General features: G+C 41.1%; 1 long non-coding RNA gene across 3 annotated transcripts in view; it reads left to right on the forward strand.

The window, feature by feature from the left end:
• The window catches only part of LOC141939261 (uncharacterized), a 92,334-nt gene that overhangs the window by 45,517 nt on the left and 24,678 nt on the right, over nucleotides 1–22,139 (forward strand). For all 3 annotated transcript variants that reach the window (XR_012627531.1, XR_012627530.1, XR_012627532.1), the window contains exons 3-4: nucleotides 11,048–11,152; nucleotides 13,753–13,845. This is a non-coding gene — a long non-coding RNA (uncharacterized LOC141939261). The remainder of the gene's footprint in view (nucleotides 1–11,047; nucleotides 11,153–13,752; nucleotides 13,846–22,139) is intronic.

Consider the following 22,139-nt stretch of genomic DNA (forward strand, 5'->3'; position numbering starts at 1 on the left):
GTACAATTTTCTACATCCTGCAGGACTACAGCCTGGAGAACAGAAAACACCTGTCAAACTCCATTTTGTATTACATATTCATAACTTGTTAGAGCAGGTCCCGCTCTGTCACAGTAATGACCTTTGTGTGTTATACATCTATTGTTCTTTGCTGCACAAAGTCAGCACTGCCAGCTGCTATAGTCCCTAATGCAGCTGTAGCTGTAGGAGGTTTTGGTTTAGCCCCCAGAGTAAAGAAAGACCTGACTGTTAAGTATAAAAGGATGTGTGTTTATTGCCAGCCTTGCTATGTAGTCTGAGCAGCCATGGAATAGCACTGTAGGATGTGTTCTGCCAGGAAGGGTTGCCACAAAGGTTATGCTTTTCCAAGAAGTGAAAGACAGTTGAGCTCACTTCTGTTGACTGAGGAAAGCTTCTGCAAATGTCTGCCACATTTTAGCAAAATTTACAGCCTCTAAAATAGCTAGCTTTCTGGAGCCTCAGAGGCTTAGTGTGGTAAAATCATTGGAACAACTGCTAATGAGTTAATTACAGTGGATTCATTAGTTAAAATTGCTGCCAGAGACTTGAATGTTGCAGATAACTCTTTCTGCTGGCAAGTGGCTTATGCTGCTGGGCAGACCTTTGCCTCATTTATGACTCTTCCACAATCAAATGGAGTTCTTTCCTGCCTGATTATCCCAAAATTCAGTTCTGGTTTTATCTTATTTATAAAAATTAACTTTTGGTTCTGCAGAGACTTCATATGTTCTGCAGGTGCACTATGAACCACTGTCAGAAACAGTTCTTCTGTGATTCTTGTCTGAAAGGTGTTTTTCTGCGTGGCAGCTCTTCCTCTGAAATATAGACAGCTATCCATCGCCCATGAAATCTGTGGCATTGAGAGGCTTCCAAAGAAAAATGAAGCTAATTCATATCCTCTGAGGGTCATGTTGTGTGAAATAACAAGGATTTTCCCAACAGAACAAAAATTTGTTGTGTAGTTGATAGCTGTAGTTTGATAGTTGAACTCCTTCCTTGTGGGCACCTATTTGATACTTAAGATGGATATTTAGAAGTGATCTTTCTTGGCTTTATATAGAAAGTTACAGAGATTGGCCAGAAAATATAAGTGTTTACTCTGGTCCCTTTCTTATAAATAGCAAACATACAATCCTCCTAAAATCACCAAAAGCAATTCAGAGGCCAGGTTTCAACCTTACCTCATTTTTTTTTTTTCCCTGGCAAAAATTGCAGCTGAGTGTTGAGCCCTTTGGAGGCATCCTCAGGATTCCCAGACTCCTCCAGTAAAGCCTCTAGCTCTTGTGTCAGGTTTTGTTTAAATACTTTCGATTAACTTTTTGATTAAGCTCAATGAATATCTTCTTTCCACCTTGTCTCAGCAAGAATAATATTTCAATTTCTCGCCTGTCCAGATAGGTGTACCCTTGACCTGAGGGTTTAATCGTTATTCAGGATCTTACGAGCTTTTTCATTAGGAGAAGGAATTGATATGGAGTCTACTTTTTCTTCACTACATATCTGTTATTTCAAACACCTACAGAATCCTATTTCTCTTAACAGAGTGGGATTCTAGTTTTGCTCATAGTTCAACACTTCTTTCCAGCCTGCACTACATCTGTAAAAGTTTCTCTCATCTTATACTTAAGAACATACTGATTACATTTCCACCGCACACATTTTGATGGGCTTTCGTTGCCTCTCTCCCATGTGTGTGTGCACAGGCACATTGGCAGCAAGCACTACTGAGTTGCTTATAACATTCAATCCCCGAGCAAACCTGTCTGTCCCATCTTCCTTCCAGCAGCTTCAGTTAGCTGTGTCTTGGTATAAGTCTATAATTCATATGCTGAGCTGTTAAAATTCTTCTTGGCTTTGACACTTTGCTGCTGCTTAGAGAAATACTTTAGGTAATGGTGAATCAGGGAGAAGTAAATGCTTGTCTTCAGAAGACATTGAATTGTCCCAGTCCCAGTGAATCATGGTTTCCTGGTGTGTTTAGTTATGTTTCTTCTACAATAGGCATTTTATTGTGATTTCTGTAGCAGGCTTCAGAAAGCCATGTGATACTTGTTTGAAGTGCTTGAAGTGTTTCAGTCCCAAAGCTAAACTAAAACATACTTGCAAAACTGAACTAAATAGACTTGTGAAATATTTTCTCTATAAATTGCTTGTCTCTTAAATGTGCAAAAAAAAAAGGGTCAACATTTAAGAGCAATAGTCTCTGTACAGTGAGAATGGCTAGAGAATGGCTTCTACACATAGCTTCCATCTGAATAGTTTGCTTATGTAAAAGTTTGCTAGTCTTATCTGAGAATGACAAAAGATTAGGTACAGGAATAAAAGAAAACCCTCAGCATAGTGCCCCAGAATATTTGAAAAAGCTCTCGTCCCCCAGCCATTTTTCTGATGCTGCCTTCACACTCCTAGCTGGATGTTGAGTAGTTTCCTACTTCTAGAAATGCTGGCCATTAAGGAGGAAAAACTTTCTCTCTCTCCTACATACTGTGGCTTTGTACATAGATATTGTTGCGGTGAGTAGTGACCAAAAGTGATGAGATGAATCTCATCCTGAAGATAAGAAAACTGTGTGCATTGCAGTATGAAGTTTCTCCTCCAGGCTGGGTATTCATGTTGTTTCCCATATAAGAACAGTTTTTCTTACTAGATGTCTTCCTGAACTTAATCAAGTTTTCATCAAGGAACGACAAGTTTTGCATTCTCTTTTGGCACATGCGACTTGATGGACTGTGCCCATGAGTGCTGAGGGAGCTGGCTAATGTCATTGTGAGGCTGCTCTTGGTTGTCTTGAAAAGGTCATGGGAAACAGAGGAGGTTCTTGAGGGCTAGAAAAATGCAAATGCTACGCTTATTTTCACGAAAGAAGGTCAAGAACTTCAGCCTGGTCACTGTCATCTTGATAGTGGGGAAGGTGATGGAACAAATAAACCTGGAAACTCTTTCCAAACATGTTAAGGACAAGGTGATTGGGAGTAGTCAGCATGGATTTATGAGATTTACCAATTCATGGGAGATCATGCCTGACCTGAAAGACATCTAAGGTAAGATGACTGGCTTGTTGGATGAGTGGAGAGCAGTGGATATAGTTTATCTTGACTTGAGTGAGGCTTTTGACAATCTCGTGTAACATCTTCACAGACAAAACTGGTGAAATATGGACTACATAAATGGACAGTGAGGTGGAATAAAAACTGGCTGAACTGCTGGGTTTGAAGGGTTGTTATCAGTGGCATGAGGTCCTGCTGGAGGCTGATAGCTAGTGATATGACCCAAGGGTCAATATTGTTTAACATCTTCATTAATGACCTGGATGATGGGACAGAGTGCACCCTCCACAAGTTTCCAGATGATACAATATGGAGAGGAGTGGCTGATACAACAGATGGGTGTACTGCCATTTAGGAGGACCTTGACAGGCTGGAGAAATGGGCCTAAAAGAATCTCCTGAAATTCATCGAAGGTAAATGCTAAGTCCTGCACCTGAGGAAGAATAATGCCTTGCACCAGTACAGGCTGGGGCAGACCAACTGGGCTGCTGGTAAACACAAAGTTGAGCATGAGTGAGCAATGAATCCTTGCAGCAAAGAAGGCCAACAGCACCCTGGGCTGTGGGAGACAGAGTGTCAGCAGATTGAGGGAGGTGATCCTTCCCCTCCACTCAGCACTGGTGTGATACATCTGGAGTGCTGGGTCCAGTGCTGGCCTCCCTAGCACAAGAGAGACATGGACATACTGGAGAAAGTCCAGTGAAGGGCCACAAAGAAGATTAAGGGACTGGAGCATTTGTTGTATGAGGAGAGGTGGAGACATCTGGGACTGTTCAGCCTGGAGAAGAGAAGACTCAAGGGGATATTATCCATTTGCATAAATAGACAACAGAGCCAGACTCCAGTGCCCGGTGACAGGATAAGAGGCAATGGGCACAATTTGAAGTACGGGAAATTCCACTTAAACATTTACTCTAAGGCTGATCAAACACTGGCACAGGTTGCCCAGAGAGGTTGTGGAGTCTCCATCCTTGGAGATACTCAAAATGTGATTGGGCATGGCTCTGGGCAAGCTGCTCTCACTGACCCTGCCCTGAGCAGGGGGTTGGACTAGATGATCTCCTGAACTGCCTTCCTGCCTCAGCTGGTATGTGATTCTGTGATAAAATAGTAAGCGCTGCTTTGTTTTGTTTCTTTTGCAAAAATGACTCAGCAACCCAAGTGTATATACCAGTGAGGGTTCATCTGTGGTTGATAGTTTTGACATTTTGTAGTCCAGTCCAGCATCTGCAGTATCCACACTCATGTTGAACTGACGAAATTGAAAGGTATCTGCTTACTGAAAAGGTCATTTTTGGTATCTTTTAACTTGTGCCATAAAAATAAAGCCAATGGCTAGCTAGGATGTCTTAGCTTCAACTTTGTGTATATGCTTGTGGTTTTTTTCTTCCTTTCCCTGTCTGTGTGTTTTTCTGTCAAAAACCAGTTTGTGAACTCAAGAGAAAAGTATACCATTGGCTTGGCTGAACTGTTCTAGTTTATCATTTTGGAAAAACCATGGGACTGTCTGCCATTGTCCCATTACCAATGTATTAGGATGTCTTGGCAATAATAAAGCAAAATCCATTTGCACATTTGCTAATAGTTCTTCCACAGCCACTGCTTCTATTTTCTTGATAAACCCCAATAAATTAGCAGGATGGCAACTATTATGCCATTTACTTGCCGTTGATCAGTAGTGCTTTTATACAATGCTTCGGTGGAAGCAGCATAGAAGCGGCATGTTGTTTATCATAGGAACCACCATCCCTGACGTTATGTTGCCATAGCTGTGGCTGCCTCTCCACAGTCAGTGATGCACTGTTCATTGGCTTGGTTCCAGAGTTGCACTCACTGCTGATTCAACGCCACTATCATCACAAATATTATTTTTTGTGGTAATATTATGAGGCAGTGTCTGTAGCAGGGGCTATAAAAGTGTTAAGATGGGAAAGAGGAAGATGATTTACTGGCTTGAGCTCAGGGCTGTACAACAGACTGCAAAGCAAGCCTGTGCTGGTCCAGCTTGGATTCATACTGGGGCTGGCTGGATCTCTCTGTGTCAGGTTTGTAATGTAAACTTAAGCACTGGGGCTTGCTTCCCTGGATGGGATGCCAGTGGAGCACAGCTGTGGGCTACAGGCCTCCAGTGTCCAGTCTTCCCTTCCCAGAAGCCACCCTGCTGGAAGGAAAGATGGGAACGTGGCAGCCCAAGATGTCACAGTCTTCTCCAGGGCACGTTGCACACCTTCCATCCAATGCATAGCTGATACCTGGTTGGTGGCTTCATGCACCTGACACTGTAAATACAATGCACCTGAGCCCAGCAAGTGGCAGCTGCTTGGCGCAGACTGTACAGCTTTCATTGCAAGGGTGTAGCTCCGTATGTTGCACCCTACAGCAGGGAGAGGGCTTAACAGTTTCAGTTCAGTCCACTTGTCTTTGCATGACAGAACTTGAAAGCGTGCAGGCTTTTATCCTAACTGATAATTTTCAAGCATTTCAAGCCTCCCCCTGGGAAAGGCTGCATGCCTACTGCTCCCTACAGAACCTATAGGGCCAGAGGGATGCAGCACTTAACGGAAGTTGGACCACATGGGAACAGTTGGCCTTTGACTTCCATCAACCCGTTTTAGCAGATTCTGCAGTGATCACTGTGAACACAAAAGACTACCACAATGCTATATGAGAAGATTTTCAAAGGTGAAAACGCTGCCAGTGGAAATAAAGTGAACTTCAGCTATGTAGAACTGAGCCTGCAGCATGGGATTTTTCTTAGAGATAATTATTTTTTCCCGCAGTCTGATAGTCTGAAATGTTCCAGATTTCATTTCAGGGAAACATTCATTAAGCAGTCATAGCTAGATATCTGTTAGGTGGTTGGTGAAACAAAGTTCATTGGCTGATCCATATCCAGAAATATTGTTAAAATCCAAGAATTTTATGTAATATTGTATTGCTTAGATACCAGATATTGCTATGCCCAAGCGTTTTAACACAGGACAGGTCTTAAAAAATCATGGTTATTCTTTCAAGCGGAAATTGCTGTAAACATGTTCAGCAGAAGCTATGAAAATAATGTGAAAATAGATATATGTGATCCAACATCTGTCATTTCAGGAATTAGATATTTCCCCAAATGTTTTTTTACCATTTTGCATCTTCCTATTATATGATGAATTATTAGCTTGAGGATATAAGAAACTGGTAGTATCACCTGTGCTGCTGCTGGAAATCAAATGTTCAAGAGCAACAGCCAATAACCCCACTGAATGGCAGGAGGACAAGGAAATTTGCTGAAATATTGCTTTGCACCTTTTGTGACCACCAGCTCCTGTACAAAGCTGAGTACTGAATATTAGTTGACTTTGTCCTTTGTGAAAGTCACTTAAAAGAAATTGCAGGAAGTGCAGAATCAAGCATCAACATTTACAATTTAAAAACCTTCTAGCAAAGTGAATAAGAATGTATATCTTTACTGGATCAGAGCCTTGACTTGCAAATGGGTCCATTCAGCTGCTCACATGAATCCAGCAATGGATCTCGGTTTAAGAATTTCTTGTGAAGCCTCCATTAGACCTAAGAAGGGCTTTGAAAACTTATTTTTAGACAGTAAAGGACAGAAGGGATCAGCAGAACGATGGAGTCTGACCTCCCGCATAATCCTGCACCTCCTCCACAGCAGGACATGAGCTGCTTTTTGTAATGAGATGAAGTGAAGCCAAAATTTGGAGCACTGGTTGCTGCGTCTGTTTGAGTTGCCATGTTGTGCATATGCTTCCCCGGATTTGGAAAGTGACCCTAAAAAACTCAGGAGTAGCTAGACACATTAAATTTCTCTCCTAGGACAGTATAATAAACATTTCTAAGCCTGACACAGTCAGTGTGACACAGGAAAAAACCCACATTTAGATTTATTGTGGAAGTTACCACTGGGTCTCAGAACAGTTGTGGTGTCTGAGGGAGGATCTTTGGCCCTGGACTGTACAAGTGCAGCAGACACTGAGAAGCCTGTAGTCTAAAGGCAGGCAGAGGCACAATGTTGAGATACACAAACTAACTTTAGAATAGCTAGATCAGACACTGGAAGTAATAGAAATACTGCTGGAGCACTGAACTGAGCAGCTGCTATTTTATATTACTGCTAAATGTGAAAGAGCACTAAAACATTTCAGGAGTTGGTATAGAGACAAAAATCTATATATACAGCATGTTGTTAAGTAAAGGGTGAAAACAGAAAGTAAAATGATTTCCCCTTTTGCCATAGCTTAGTCACAAACCTACACTTAAGGAAGTGTCCTTAATGAGACATCAGCTTCCAGAAGGACCTGGACTGCAGCCAACTGCCAGAGAGAGAGCACGGGAGGATTTGGAGATCATTCTAGAGGGAGTGACTGGAATTTGCTGAGGAAAGGAAATCAATCCAGAGTGGCACTTATGGGGAGATGAACAAAGCTCCTGTATGGGAGCATCATTAAGGGTCCAAAACACCAGAGTGAAAGACACCAGGGGCAGGTAACTTAACATCTTTAGAAAGGAAGGTAGTTCATAAGAATTACATTTACACATATCTGGTGCAGAACAGCAGTGACAGTTTCGTAAGTGCATTGTGTTAAGAGGAGACCCCACAGCTGGGGCTATCAACAAAGGTGAACACGCCTTAAGGAGAAATTAATTGTGTCCCCTCCCGATTTCAGGGTGATGGAGGTTAGATTAGCTGCTGGCAGCAACATGTGTGAGATGGCTCAGTCCTGGAACTGGTGGACATACAAACATATTCACAGGGAGGAAAAGAGGGAGACTGCTGCTCCCTGATGCTGCCACAGATTACAGGAGTGGGCGTAGCTGCAGCAGTGGAGGCAGAGTCATGCTCGGCAGCTTCTCTCCCTTGAGGTGTCAGGGAAGAACCTGTGCTTCCAGACATGCTGAGAAAAGGAATCTACAGGAAATTGGTTAAATGCTTCTGTAGTCTATTCCTCAGCAAATTAAAAAAATTGACTTCTTGCTTCCATAGATTTTACAAGTTCATTATTTTGTAGCTTATTCATATTAATTGTATGTATTATTGTTGTAGAGTGAATAGATATAATGGGGAGAGTTTTCTTACTATCATACATTACACAGCTGTAGAAAGAAGGAAGAAAGCAACATACAAAAGAATTACAATGAACCAATTCATGCAAACTTTGTTTTTGCACTAAAACTGAAGCAAGTTCTGTATCTCAATCTGTTCTATTAAAAACAGTCTCAAAGCCTCACTGCACCTAAGCTCAAAATTGCATTTGACTCCAGATTTCTTGGGAGGCCAGTTTCCTTTGATGCTGTGGGGAAAGAAAGGATCTGCTTGACTCCTGTGCTGCTTTCACCTGTGACTGTGTTACTTTGCTTGTATTCTCCACTCTGTGATTGATTGCTTCTTCAGTGTGTCCTTCAGAGGAATCCTTTCTCCTTCCCTCTCCCCATCCATTCCCTGCTAAGTTTCCAAGAGATGTCCTGGAAGTTCCTCCTCCATTCCTTTATTTTTCCATTCTCAATGAACTAATCCCTAAGATAATAGTTCAACAATGATCCTTGCCCTGACAACTCATAAATATCTCTCTCTACTGCAGTCTTGTCTCCTTCTTTCCAAGCTATTATTTTGCCCCGAGTGTGATTCTCATCAATGTCTGTCAGGTTCAAGATGGTTCACTTGTCTCTCTACAAGCTTTTCTGCTGCTTTCTTAAATGATCACTGTGAACACCACCACCCTACCACCTGCATTAATCAAAGTGAAAAACCGATCCAGAGGCTGTTCCTATACCTCTTAAATTTGTATGCAAGACTGCCAATGAAAAACCATCATGAAGCTGACCTCCCTATATCAGATCTAAAGCTTGTTACATCTCTCTCCTTTTTTACAACTTGCATCTTAAATTCTTTCAAGGCAACAGACAAATTTGGAATGATCATAGCTTTAATAGTCAGTGTTCTTCCAAGCTGAATTTGCGGCCAGAATGAATTTATAGTACTGGAGGAGAACCTAGTAAATATTCTGTAGCAACTTTTTTTAAGATTAATGATGTCTCCATGGTTTTACACCTTTGGTATTAAAGTTGTGCTAGTAATTAAGGAATAGTGATTATTTGTGCAAATTAGTTAAGTATCCGTCAATTAGCGAACAGTTACTGAGGTTAAAATTGCTGGTTCCTGGATATAGTGTTTAATCCTGTGAGTAATCATTGTGAGTTCATTATTGCCTGTACCAGTCCCTTTGATGCACATATTTTGTCTTGAAATTAAGTGCCCTTAACTCACAAAAAGACTATTGTAAGTGATGAGAAGTGTTGAGATATTTGTATAACTTTCACTTAGGTTTTGAATTATGGCAATACATGAACAGGGAAATTTTTCATTGGCTAAACTGTCATTGAAAACACACTTGTACCATCAATGCGATGCTTAAGAAGATGTTATACTGTTGACCTGATGTCAGCTCTTGTGGGTTGAGGCATTTTTTTAATGGGAGTCTTGAGAGGATGGAACATAAATCCATTTTAAAGATGAAATTTCTCATTCAGCTATGGCCTTCAACAGTGATTTCCTGTACTTGGACTGCTTTTAAAATCTTGTTTTTCAAATAATCTAAATTGGAATTCACTTGATAGCTTTTTTAAAGACCAGCTGAAGGGCCAAATCAGAGAGGAGAGACTTAAAACAAGGAAGTCATGTCAGTCACCCAGGTTGTAAAGCATTTTCCACAGAAGCAACTGCAATGTATGGAGCAACGTTGACAGTGGGGAAGGCCTCCCTTGCCTCTGGGATGGCAGTGTCAGAGCCTGAAGTATGATCCCGCACTCTCTCAGGACTGGGGACCGCTGCACCCAAGGCTAGGTCTCTGGTCAGAGAGAGATATTTGAGAAGCCTTGGCTTGTCTTGGGGCTCTTTAAGCAAATGCTGAAAGAAGGTTCTGCAGAGGCTTCCCACTGCTGATTGGGAATGAGGTTGGTTCCCACCTGGGACGCACCACAGTAGTGTTGCAGCTGTGCTTGTGCCTGGCCACACACTAGATCCTGGCCCTGACTTGTGGACTGATTTCTTGCCCTCAGGCCTGACACCTTATTACAGACTTGCCTGGTGGTCTGGGATCTCACCTCACACAGTATGGTGAGAATGGGCTATTGCTGGCGATACCATTGTCTTTTCTGGTCTTGTCACCATGCTTTGCTCCCAACTCCCTTTTCTCCCTGGAGAAGCTCATTGTTTCTGCTTCCTGACTTGCAGGACCAGAGAGCACCATAGCACATCCAGATAGGACACAATTATGGAAACACTTCCCATGAGTGAGGCTGACAGATATCAGAATTTGCATCCTCTGAGAGCAGATCATGGATAGTGCCATTTTCAAGGCTAAAAAGCAGAGGGGGAAAATGAGAGACCCTGTCCTTTGAAAAACGTTGCAAAGATCAAACAAAAAAGTTACTTTATTTCTGGTTTGCTCAGCCAGTCCTTGATTTTTGCTTCCTGGCTTCCATTACTGGCTGGCCCTTTGGTGACTGCTTTTCAAAACTTCATTTGGAAGTCTTCGTCATGGGAAACTCTGGAAGCCAAAAATTTAAATAGCTTTAAAAGGGTTACAAAAATAGAAGGAAGATCCATAGGCCCACCTCAGGAAAACATGGATCCCCCGGTGGTAGAGGTGGGAAAGTGTAACAGGGGAAGTAATTCTGCACTTGTGTGGCTTCTTAAATGCTTTTTACCTGTTCAGCTATCATGGACCATTCATCATGGACCATCCAATGTTGGAAACAGGCTACTAATCTTTGATCTCACTGAATTAATCTGTTCTAATGCTGTTATCATGCAGTATTCTTTGATGTGGGTAATATTCTGGGATGCTAGAATAATACTCTTCTACTTGTGAATTGTGGTGGCACCAACACAGACTACAGGAGTTGTTGCCTTTGCAAGACTTCTGACTTTGTTTCTCTCTTACGTGATTTGATGCCACTTACATACTTAGCCGCTGGGACCAATGCAGAGATGATGTTGGCTCTTTCCTCACCTGAGTTTTTGCCAGAAGTCAGCAGACCCTGACAAGTTCTCCTGAGGAACAGCAGGGGATTAGGTGAGTACGTATTTACCAGAACTTATTTGCTTCTTTAGGCGTGCGGACATTATGTAAAAGGTTGCTACCTACTTGTCCATGAGATGTTTGGAAGATAGTCTGGCCCACTTCTGTTACTCACTCTCCCAGGAAACCCATAGCTTCTGGTCACAAGAGCTCTAAGTATGTATTTGTTTCCTCTGTATGGTGTGTGAGGGGGGACTGGAGAGTAGGGAGGATCAGAAAGTAAAGGTGACTCTCTTTTGCCGTTCTTTTTATAACAGTATATTAAGATGATATACTGGCAAGCAACAGCTAAATTTCAAGCATGGCACTAAAGAACCCTGAATGTCAAAAGAAAACTGAGAGTCAAGCACAAGTGAAGTAGAAATGTTATAAGGTTCAGTTATCATAGATATCATGGGTCATGTTGTGTACCCCTCAACCACACTCCTCAATTACTGCAAAAGACACTAGTACCCTCTCTTGCATTTTTAACTATTTATTTAGTTTATATTTACAAATACATTGAGTTTCATGTGAGATACTGCCATGGCTCAGTGCCTTAGACAGTGGTCATAAAAAAGGACATGCAAGGATTGAATCCCTGCTGGGAGATAGAAGTCACAATCCATCAAATTAGAAATGTGCTGGCAAAACATCTTGTTTTCTTAGTGTATGTGACAGGGCAATTGTCAGTTGCTTAGTAATAACATAAGAGCATGAAAGCAGTGCCGAAGATGTACACTGGTGTTGTTTTGGCTGTCTCATGCTTTCAGGTGTATCCTTCTCTTACTAGAGGGTTAAATATGCAACGTGTACAGCACCTTTGCTGTATAAAGTTACAAGATTTGCTTTGTGATAGAATACATTTATTGCAGCATATCCTTTTCTGGCTTGATTTTCACTGATTACTGTAAGGGTTTTGTGAAATGGTACATCAAATGGAAGCCATGTCACTTGTGCTGTCTCTCTCTGCAAGCTAATTAAAGTGATGTTGGAAAGAATCAAAGGCCTTAAACAATCAAAATGTAAATAATTGGGGCTGCTCAGAATAGTAGTTGCAGTGCATTTTAGGCACCAGGAACAGGTATTGCTATTTGAATATCTAATTGCCTTAGCAGACATTATAAGGCCATTAAAGGCACTCTATCAACCCTCTGAATGATTACTTGTTGGTCAGGGTTTTGTTTTTGCTTCGTTTTTAAATTACTGGTACTCTATCTTCTTACCATGTAATAGAACTAAAACCTATATATATAAGATTTGAAAGCTACACAGCTTAAAAACACAGGCTAAATTTTAAACTACTATTATCTAATGAGTCTTAATGAAGTGAATATAGCTATGCTCATCTACCATAGGCATAAAGCTGAGGAAGAAGCTTAGTCTTGTTTTCAATTTTTTTCTGTTTAAAAAATATGAAGATCAGAAGATTGCATTTTTTTTTCTACTTTTGTTAAATGACTTTGCAAGTTCAGACTTAATCTATTGGCTGCTAGGTTTAAAAGAACTAATACTAAAATACACGTGAAGCTGGTTATGTAAGCCAGTACTGCTTTTTTCCTACAGACATTGGTCTTGCCCATGGTTTGCTCAATTCTCTTCATAGATTTATAAAGGTCTATGGAGATCACCTCTTCACAGATGTGAGGGTATTTATGAGTGCAGTCAGCCTTATTCTTCAGGTCACAAAGGGCAAGAGTAACAGTGCAATACTGGTCTGTAGTTCTTAATCTTAAATCACAAATGGCAGTGTTGTGCTCACTGATACATACTTGGTAAAGGAATTTTGTTGACATTAAAAGTTCCCATTAAAAGTAGCCTACTTCAGTCTGCATGTGGAACCACAGGAAAAAACTTTTTCACTGTGAGGGTGACCAAGCAGTGGCACAGGTTGCCCAGGGAGGTTGTTGAGTCTCCATCCTTGGACATAATCAAAAGCTGTCTGGACAAGTACCTTGACAGATGGCTCTGGGTGGCTGTGCTTGAGCAGAGAGGGTTGGACAAGATAACCTCCAGAGGTCCCTTCCTACCTCAACCATTCTGTGATTCTGCGGTTCTGTAACCTTAAAAAAAAAGAGGCTTTGTGTTTTTTTTTTTTCCACTTCAGACTGAAATTTGGAAATATGTGAGTTTTTGTAGTGTGAAAGTTTAGTGTCAGCAACATTGTTTGCCAGGTTTTAGAAAGGAAGCCAGAGAATTTGCTCAGCCTTGTGAGATTTAGCTCCAGATTAAGAAGCCTTCATGGATATGTGAGGAAGATGTCTCAACTCTGGTCATCATGGTCAACATATAGTCAACAGGGTTGGTTGGTAGCATCTCAAGAGTTATTCAGGCCTCCCTAGAGTAGAAGTCTATGGGGCAGTGAGCTGAGTCCCTCTGTAGACTTCACTGAGTACAGTGGGAGCATAGATACCTGCCACACCTGTTTTAATCTCTAGCTGATTCCCACTCAAAGCATCTCATTAAAACTAGAGAGCATGCAGACTGGAAAACGTATCTACCCAAAGTAGAATTTAGCTAAAAAAGGAAGGGTATCAGGAAGGGTCTTCTTGTAAAACATATATTATGGTCCAGGGTCTTTGATTAGTCAAAGCACTGTATTTTCACCTTTTCAGAGAGACTGACACTTCAGCAGCAAATTGTACTCCTTGCACTACTTGGACATATATTTGCTTAAACAGATGGGTTTTCTTGCTCCAACTACTGATGTGAGTAACAAGAGAGAATGTTTCTGCTTTGGATGAGCTCTCAATCTTTTATTGCATTTTTTTGCTAAAAAAGCATAATTATTATATGTGTTGGATAACTTTCAGATATCCAGAATCCTGTACCTCCTGGTTCTGTTTATTTATCAGCCTCACTCCCTTAAATGTATCTAGCATGAAAAATGGATGTTTCCAACTGTGTGGCACTATTATGTGCAGCCATTAAAAACAGGGAGAAAACCTCCTCCATACCATATAACTCCAAGGAGTTCTACCTGATCTTAAATACTTAAAATCCAACTCACCACTGAATCATGAACTTCAGAAATATATATGACAGACTACTAGAAAATTTAACTTCTGTATACACAAAATACAGGGAGAGGATTTCTCTGTGTATTCAAGGAGAGGATTTCCATTGCTTTTGGGATGACTGAAAGTTTAGATTCAATGCCATGTACTAGTCACACTGAGGTGAGTTCTGCATATATTTATATTATTGTTTGTATGTTCTGACTGAGAGGATTGTGGGTTGCACTCCATTTTCCTATTGGAGCATGAGGTAGCGAGAACTAAACATTTATTTTGTTATCCATCATCTAACAAGTTACCAATCTGATGGTTTGCTTTTACTGAAACATACAGGTCTTACTTCTTTGTGTCTTGACTGGGTGATACCTACTCGGCTATGAAGAGATCCCTTCAGCTGCATGAGGAATAAACTTCAGTTGTTTAATATTGCAGCAGAATATAAAAATGTTAATGTTTCCCTCCACCATCAAGGAGGTGATTTCTAAATTAAAACTCTTATCTATTGCACTGTGCTAATTATATTACAGGATCTTGAATGGGTTCTCTTACTTTTTTTGTCTTCTGTTGATAAGTAATCTTTGTACTAAAAGCCATAATGTGTTCCTTCAGTGACAGCATGCTGACATCCAGCACCAGCAATGCAAACAGTTAACATCGGGCTGGGATACTGAGCCTTACACTATGTAAAGAAGCACTTTGTGAGTCAGTACATGGAGTTTTTCGCAGACTGAACACAATTACTATATGAAATAGTCTTTGTATGAAGGGAATGTATCCTGCAAGTCTGATATAATACCACACTACTGTTTTCAGATGATGTTAGATTGGACCCTAACTACCTAAATGCAATGTATGGAACGGTAAGTTTCACAGTTATGGTCCTTGAAGAAGACAGGTGTATTGTACATGTGAAGATGATGAATCAGTGAGAGTCATGTCAAGAACCCATGTATGAAAAAATACTTTCTTTCAAAGGAGAGGAAGCACATCTGTTTACTGAGCAGTCCCACAAAGATGTACAAGGAGTTGAATTTGGAACAAGCTGGTCACCTGCAGGAAGATTATAGGTTATAAAGATGTAAATCTGGGTGGAAGTACCCTGGGTTTCCCTGACTGCTTTAAGTGAGGGAAGCAAGATGTGGGATGTGCATATTTATCTCTCTGGTGAGAGATAAATATGATATGAGCAGAAAATTAACAGTAGTGATCTAAGATGGAACTGAGGAGAACTCGAGATCAGATATTAACTAAGATGAGAATTTAATATAGCACCAGAGCAAAGAGCCTCTGCTAGGCTGGTCACCAACTCACAACTGGTTTGTTGTTGCCTGTTCCAAGCATCTCAGGGAGACAGTTGTCCTCATATGGGCTGCTAGTCTTTTCTAACTCAGAGATTATTTCTGTGCGTGGTTTTTGAAAACCAAACAGACGAAGTGTATATCCCATCTGGTCAGACAAACTTCTTGATGACAAAATCATGTGCCTATCAGGGATCTGGGTTGGTGAAAATGGTCTGTTTCCCTTAGTCCTTCATTTAGGAAGTGTCTTGCATTCTTGCATTTATATATTTTTTTACAAGATCAGGAGGTGGGGAGCGGGATGGAGGCAGAAAGGAAGGAAGAAAAGGTGGCCCTAGAAAGTGCCTGAAGATTCCAGGAAATTTGTAGGCTGAACTTGTTAATGCTTGTGAAATGATTTTTGACACAGCCTTTCAAATGAAAAAATGAGATATTAGAAGGATGATAGTCTTTTATCTGCTGAGGAAGATGGATGGGTATGACTTAAGATGTCATGTATATGAATGGGTGCTATAAAGGGATCATTCTAATGACATGCTGTAAAAGACAACTGTCAGGAATAAATTATTCTTCTCTTCTGATGATACCGATGATAACGTACTCAAATTCCCCATGACACATTTCCTCACCTAAAGTTAAAAGCTTTTCCTAAAATGTTTAATGGGCACAAAGGTCTTTGTTGTGCATTTCCAACTCCATGAAAAACATCAGGTAGTGGCTTACATAAGAGCAATTTTGCCAGCAATTAGTGTGTTTGCATACAAGTACACAGGCTTTGATTAAGCAAAGGAAAGTACTTAAGTGCATGTGTAAGTACCTTTCAGCAGTGGCACAATGAAACTGAAATATGAAACAAGAAAGTAACAGAGCTGATAAGAAGAGCAGTTCTGAGCAGCTGATCAGCTCAAGGCTCTGGCAGGGATGGAGATGAGCTGTATGTAGCTATCTCCAGAGATACCTGGGCAAAAGTCACATCCTGCCTGTGCAGCCCGAGACCAGTACCGCACTTAGCTTGTTCTGAAGGAGCAGCACTGGGAACAGAGGGAAAGAAAGACAAAGAGACCAAAACCACTGTGGAGTGAGGCAGGGACCTGTCTGTAGGTACTGACTACCAGCTGCAGAGGAGCTGTCTGAAGATCCCTAAAGGTGAGGGTCCTCAAACTGAAGGGAAGCTGACCATGTTGCATTGTGCTGTTGCCAACCCCTCCTCCCTGAATTGCCAATGACACTCATATTTGAAGTGTGTGGCCGCCTGCTTGCAAGCATCTCAATGCTGTGAGGCTACAGGGGGAATGTCATGTCTACACGTGGGCACCAGTTTGCTTGGAGAAGTCAGCAAACCTGAATGCTTGAACATGTCTGAGGGATCACAGTGGTGGGTGACCCATGCTGGGGCAAGGACATACCTGAGGGATTGTGGCCATGGCTGACCCATGATGGGACAGGGACATCCCTGAGGGACTGTGGCTTGTGGGCAACACACATTGGGAAAGGGAAGCTAAGGAGCAGCATGGCAGGAAACCATTAATTGTAGAGTGTTAGAAGTTGTAATTCACACTACTTCAGCTTCCTATGCGCTCATTGTCTCACTGGAGGAATTCTGGTGCACTGAGATTTTAAAAAAAGGCAAAAATAAGGGTACTTGAGAGCAGGAAGGGGGACAGATGTTTAAGTAGGTTTTTGCACAGTGATTTCTGTCTTTTTTTTTTCCTCACTACCCAAATCAGTGATTGTAGGTTTGTGTTGGTTGGCAGTAAATTAAGTCAAGTAAAATTCCCTGACTCAATGCTGTTTTACCTTCAACAGAATGGTACAAGAAGTGATGGGCTAAATTGTAGTAAGGGAAATGTAGCCTGAGCATTTGAAGAAGTTTTCTAATGGTAAAGGAGTCTGATCACAGACTGGATTGCTGAGGGAGACTGTGGAGCTGCTGGAGGATTTAAGAGCAGATTAAATGAACTTCTGTCAAGAACAATTTAGAAGAAGCTGATCCTGCCTTTGGGACAAAGAGGCAAATTAGATGACCCTCTTGAGGTGCTGCTGAGCCCTGTTGCCTTTGATTTCTATGACACTGACATAGTCTTGTGTACCCCTGGGAGAAAAGAGGATACCAGGCTTAATTATTGGAAGGCAGTTTCAGTCAGCAGGAGGTGTTTTCTGAGGAGACGTGCCTTGAGACAGAAGGCTGAGGATGTTAAAGAGGTGAAGGGTGCAATTAAATGGGATTATATAATGCTGTATTTGTAATTAAGTTGACAGAAAAGTGAATCTTTTTAAATTTGACCTAGCACTGACTACGCATCTCAGAATAGTCTTCCTTAAATCAATGTGTATTAAAAAATTGGAGCCTCAAGTGCTGTTTAGGTCACTCTGTGGGTGGGGAGGTGCTGGCCTGGATGGTACTTAAGAATTAGGAGCCACTGAGGATGCACTCACAGGCTCCTCAGGCTGCAGCTGCTTTAGCCAGAATGATTACCAACTCCAGCTTCAGTTTGACTGTACATCCTCAGTCCCAAGCACCTTGTAGCACTCCTGTCAAGGACAAGCACGATTTCATCCTTCTGCCTACTACATTAATGCAGATAGCTATTCTGAGGTTAAGGCCATGTTGGCTTTGAACTGCAGCCAGTAATGAACACCTGGATGGAGTTCTGCTTTATTTGCAGGCAGTTGAGGTATTATTATTAATTATTAAACCATTTCTTGTAATATTTAATTATTTTTCCCCATTTTATGATGAGCAAGCATTGCCATTATTGCCTGTAACCAAATAACTATCCACATTTATCATACTAATTGTGGCTTAATGAGGAAGGACCTGGAACTGGGGGAGTTGTCTACCCTGAAAAATTTTGGAATGTAGCTTCCTATGGTAATGAATACAGGCTGTAATAATTAGGTCTGCTAGGTGCTATATTTATCATGAAGCTTAAATGCAATAAAAATTCATCATACGGCCATAGGCTTACAAAACACAATGAATTGTCATAGTAAATATAGAAATATGGAAATAGAGTATGAACAGATAGAAGATTACTTTTTCTTGCATGGTTTTGTCACACAAGGGGATAATTCCTTTTCACTCCATTGTACATGAAACTGAAAGAAAATCATGGCAAAGATTCTGTGTTGAATTTCATATGGCTTTGGGAGGAATACCGGGTTTTTCTTGCTTATGCTTCCCTCCTGGTTCCCTCCCTGGCCCAACAATATTTCATTGGATGCATTTCTGCAGAGTCCTTGGATCTGCACTGTACCCTTGGTAATCTATGGTGTTTATTAGAAGAGAGTAGAATACTGGACATGAGATCTGGCTTATGGATTAAAAGTAAAAATGTAGTCTGCTACAAACCAACTCTCTGTTTGCAGATAATTACCTTATATGTAGGTAATCATGCCCGTTTTCTCCTATTTTTGTGTATTATCATGAAATTACTTCACAAAGGTTTTAACACAATAAAGTCTGTACAACAGGGAAAAAACATCTGAGTATTCTGGAGACAATATCCACTTTAGTTTAATACAGCAGATAATCCATTCAAGGTTTTGTCTGAATAGTCAGTAACTATACATGTGACTACAGGTTATTTCTGAAGTCCTCCTCATGAGAGAACAGCGACCAATAACCTCTGCAATCAGACATAGTGAGAAGGTGAAATTTTCTTTTTTTCTTTATGCTCAGTAATTTCTACAATAGCTCTTAAAATTAACTATTCAGTATTAATCAATATTGACAGGAGTATTTCTTGGATGAATAAAATGAAAACTAATTTAGTTTTCAAAGCTGTTTTTATAGCACTTGTTTGTTTTTTAAAAGTAATATGGGCAGAGGAGCGAGAAAGAAATGTATTTTAAATATTCATAGGTAGCATGGAAGATGCAAAGGGAACATTTGGTGAGCAAAAGATCCACACTTCTCAAAAGCAGCAGTAATGTTGATAATTGCATGTTCCAATCTGGATTAACAATATAGGCACTAGTCATACATAGGTCATACATAGGTGCAGGTGAATTCATCCAGTGTTTAGGTGTTGGAACTAAAGAGAAAGAAACACCTTTGTCTAGCTTGAAAGCTGGAAGGACAATATGGGGGAATGCAAAGGGGACAGTTAAGACCATTTTTCTATTATTCCTCTCTTATAATGTTACCTTCACTGAGCTTCAGTAGGCTTTTCATCATCTTTTTCATTTGCAGATGCAGTCACCCACGAGTTGGAATAACTAACTGGAATCCCACCTATCCCTGCTGGTCTTGACTGCAGATTTACGTTTCCACCTTCTGTCTCACCTCCTTGCAGTGCTGCTGTTGCTTTGGCATGGCACTGATCCAAAACACACCCACAAGCTCTTGAACCACTCTGGCCTTGGTTTTGGTCGCAGAGGTTGTGTGTGATGTAAAACACGACGTCATTCCTGGGGACCGTGCTCTCCTTAGTGCCGGCTGACTGGGAGGAGAAGGGCACAGTTTAGTGTATGCACACCTATCTCCAGTGTGACGGGTTGCCATTCAATGCTAATTCTGGTCCAGCCTACAGGTTGGATTTTTTTTCCTTGTAATAGTTGAAATACAGCATCATTACAAGGGAAAACCACAGAAAAAAAGTGTGACAGGATTGATTCTTGTGAACAGATGACTTCAGTGTCTGTACAGAAGAAGTTTGACCTTTGTTTAGCTCAGGATTTCATGGCCAGTGTGACAAGCTCAGGATTCCCCTGAGTGCTCATGCAGGTGGCCTTGCGAAATTCCCTCAGAGACTGGAGCTGGGTAAAGAGTGGTGTGCTGTTTAGCCCTTTTCCTAATTCCAGCAGAGAAAATAACTCTTGTTTTGGGACACAAAGCCTGTTAGGTGATCCTTTTGAAGGCAAGTGAAGCCTGTTTGTTTTTGGGGAACGCTGATCAGATGGCAGAATTAGGCTCTCGGTTATGCAGGGAGACGTTTTTGTCTTCATCTCTCAGTAGATTTATCCTCCAGTGTCCTTGTTCACAGCTTGAGCCTCACTGCACTGTTTTGATAGTGCGTGGCATGTAGGTGAAGCCGCATGTGTGACATGTCCTGTTATGTGCATGACTGAGTACAATGTGAAGTTTTGAAACACTAGACTGTGATTGTGAGGATATGAAGAAAGCTCTCTTTCTCTTGTGTTGCCACAGCAGTCCGAGTCATTACTTGCTAGGAACTGGGATTGGCCCCTCATCTGAGAACATTTATTTGCCATATGATTGTGAAAGTGACTCAGAAACTTGGGGACATGAGGAACACATTTCTGTTCCTGGACCTTGGAAGAAATGGGGTGATCAGTAGTAACTCTCACCTGACTGAGAGAGTCCATGACTGTGTCCAAATGTTTTGGACATGGAGAGCTATTTTCTTGCTACCTTGAGGTTGGCAAATGTAATACTCTACTTTAATCTGGATAAAGGTCTGAGAATATTCTGGATATTGAAGCTGTGTGGTCCTATCATTTTCAAGGTGGCAATCAGATGAAAGTATGCAATATCTGCACTGCATATGCTGCTGGTTTTGGCTCTGGAACATCTTAGACTAGCCACGTCCTTCTGGCAAAATAGGCTATGTGTTTCTGTTTGCGCACTGAAAGCTATGGATACCTCTCTCTATGTAAGTATTACTTTGACATCAATTTTAGAAAAGAGATGCATATGGATCACAGTGGTGGGTACTTTGTGATGCCTGCCTACCATGATTCAGTTTTAGACTTTAGATGTGGAGCATTATCTCTCAATTTTTTGTTTGGAGTACCTTGGAGCCTTCTTCTAAAAGTTGTGTTAGCATTCTCAGTCGTTACTATTCTATCACAATCTAAAGATATGGTAATCAATCAAGGTCCTTAAAATCATACTGTATAACAACATGCTATAAGCCTGTTTCTATTGATTCAGTGAAGATACTCAGGTCATTTATTTGCTTGTTTCTTACTAGATTTTTGGTTTCTTTGACCTTTGCTGGGGAATATCATTATTTATTTGGCATCCCCTCACCTCATGTCCTGCTCATGCTGTAAAATGTGCATCTTTCATCAGTGCTGATGGGAATTCCGGTTCTTGGCCAGGATTCATAATACCAAGATCAGAGGAGGCATATTTACTGCATTTACTCTTCAGTGTGTTTTTCGTGCCCAGAGGAGTGTGTATGTGCATGTCGTCATTCTTGGAAAGTTTTTAGATAAGTGTCACACTCCTCCATGAGGGTGAAATATGGAGCTGTATATAACTGCGGTAGAGGACTAAGAGAGAGTGATCAGAAAGGTTTCAGGCTGGCAGCACAGCAGAGGCTTCTGTTTCCCAGAGGATGTGCTGCCTTGCCGTGTGCTTCAGCCCTGACTGGGAGGTCAATAGCCATGCCAATTCAATCAGGGGGATTTCCCAGGGGGCTGCACAGCTGCTGTTTGTTACTGTCCTGTCTCCTCCTGCACTAGTTGCTCTCTTCTCTTGTATTTGCTGTGGAGTTCGAGTTTCTTTGTTGCCTTTTTTTTTTTTTCTTTTCAAAACTAGTCACTGCTCTTCAAGTGCTTTTAAGAAAGGAAAGAAAATGTTTACTGATTGGAATTTTGGTAGTTGAGTTCCACTGGAAAAAATTGAAATATGTTGTGTTTTGTTTCCCTCATAAGAACATAAGTGTTGTATTATTCTTTCATTCCTTCACCCAGTCAGCAAATGCACAAATTTAA

This window comes from Strix uralensis, chromosome 2 (genome assembly GCF_047716275.1).
Source record: "Strix uralensis isolate ZFMK-TIS-50842 chromosome 2, bStrUra1, whole genome shotgun sequence".
Taxonomy (NCBI): Eukaryota; Metazoa; Chordata; class Aves; order Strigiformes; family Strigidae; genus Strix; species Strix uralensis.